Source organism: Echinops telfairi, unplaced genomic scaffold, assembly GCF_000313985.2.
Source record: "Echinops telfairi isolate 266 unplaced genomic scaffold, ASM31398v2 ScPeMD7_7457;HRSCAF=8495, whole genome shotgun sequence".
Taxonomy (NCBI): Eukaryota; Metazoa; Chordata; class Mammalia; order Afrosoricida; family Tenrecidae; genus Echinops; species Echinops telfairi.
Genome location: NW_022111357.1, coordinates 29542923 through 29544868, shown reverse-complemented (window position 1 = coordinate 29544868; position 1946 = coordinate 29542923).

Below are 1946 nucleotides of genomic sequence, written 5' to 3'. Positions count from 1 at the left end.
CGTTCACTCCACTGTCTAGTTCAGCAATCAAAGAGCAGAGTGAGAGCTAGAATCAGGCTGTCGGCTTCCCCATCTCAGACAAGGTCCCCGACATCCTGGATGTGTCTAATAGGCCCCTTTTCTCTGCATTTTTTATCTCTTTTTTATTTAAAAATGTTAGCCTTCCTTTTGAAACAATTTTTTCCCCTCTTCTTACGAAAGCTATCCAAGCTCCGTGTTCAAGGTGAGAGCCACCATCATTTCCTCCTACCCTCTTAAACCCTGTGTGGCGTTTGACAAACATCAAAACTCAGTTTACACTGTGCTAACTGCTTGGCATTGTCCTTTGTTCACCTTGAAATGCCTTGGAAATCTTTCACCTAATTGTTTAAAAAGGCAATAGGTTTTACTGGAGGATCATTTACCTACCCAAAACGTACCCATTTCAAGATGATGTTGGATGTGTTTGGGTAAACTCATAGTATCGTGTCACCACCAAAACCCAGTTTCGAACATCTCCCTCACCCTAAAAAGTCCCCATCTGCCTATAAATAAGGCTTTTAAAGGGTACATTTTTGTGGGCAATTACAAGCACAAATAACAAGTCCCAGAACGTTCCAGTGAGCTGCTGGCGGTCAGTGAGCAAACTGCAAAGCCCCTCAGCAAATGTGGGGAGAAACCCCACAACTGACCAACAGCTGTTTGCTTGGAATAGTTTATTCATCCACTCCAGTTCCATGGAGGGGGAGCTAAGGGCCAGCCCTGGGGGATGTGTTTCAGGGGTATAACCATAAGGTAATAGCAGTCTTCCCCTAAAAGAAACTGCACTTGGGTTCAAATGGATACAAATTTCACTTACCAGGGCTTCACTACTCACTGGTTTTGTGTGTCCAGTGTTCCTGGTGGGTGTGGGATTTGGACTTAGGCTTCCGTTAAGGTAACAGGGATTGGTTTTTACCTTCCCACCTGAAACAAGCAGAAGGTGGACAGGAGATACGAAAAAATGGTTTCAAGACCCCACCAGAAAAACAGTGACCCCTGAGAAAAAGCGAATGACGGTGAACCCAATCATGGCTCTGATGATGGCCTGGCAAGTTCCCAGGCCACAGTCCAGGAAAGGGAAACTGAGTCAGCACTTAGTGGGATTCCTGAGCCGAGGAGCCCTCGGAGACTAAGTGAGTCCATAAGCTGGAGTGGCAGAGGGAGGAAACATCACACAGGGAGGGGAGGTAGCAGAGAGCTGCTGTGAGGAGCGCCAGATAAAGCCCAAGTCTGAGCAAGAACCACGAGGAAAGATGAGAGGGAAGGGGGAGAGGCCGTGCCCTCACAGCGCTGGCAATAGTGTCTGTTCCCACCAGGCAGATGGGAAACTGTACCGGGTCTTGGAAAGAATGTGCGTGAGCGAAGGCCTTCCTCAGTCAACAAACAAACAAACCCACTGCCATCAAAGTTGATGCTGAGCCACCTGAGGTCTCTGAGGGGTCTTTACAGGAGCAGGCTTCAGCTGCCCCCTGGGAGCGTCCTTGAGTGTGAGCTGGAGACCTTGAGGCCAGTAGCCAGTTTCACCGGAGCAGTGCGCGCAGGGAGCAGCGCCCTCGGCCAGAAGGAACAGGCTGTTTCCAAGTCACCTGACTGCGTCCTGGGACAAAATGTCAGATGTATAGGAATCCAAAAGCATTCAGCACCAGAGAAGATAAAATTCGAGTGTTGGCATCCAATGCAAAATGAGCAGGCATGCAAAAAGAGGGGAAACATGGCCCGGAATGGGACCCATCCACCCAAACTGGCCCAGAAGTGACCCATGTTAAAATGAATAAGAAAGACATTAAAAGTTACTATAATTCTATTTTATGAAAAAAGTATAAGTTATATAGGGTTTGGGAGGGGGGTAAGTGAGCTGATACCAAGGGCTCAAATAGAAAGAAAATGTTTTGAAAATGATGATGCAACATCTGTACAAATGTGCT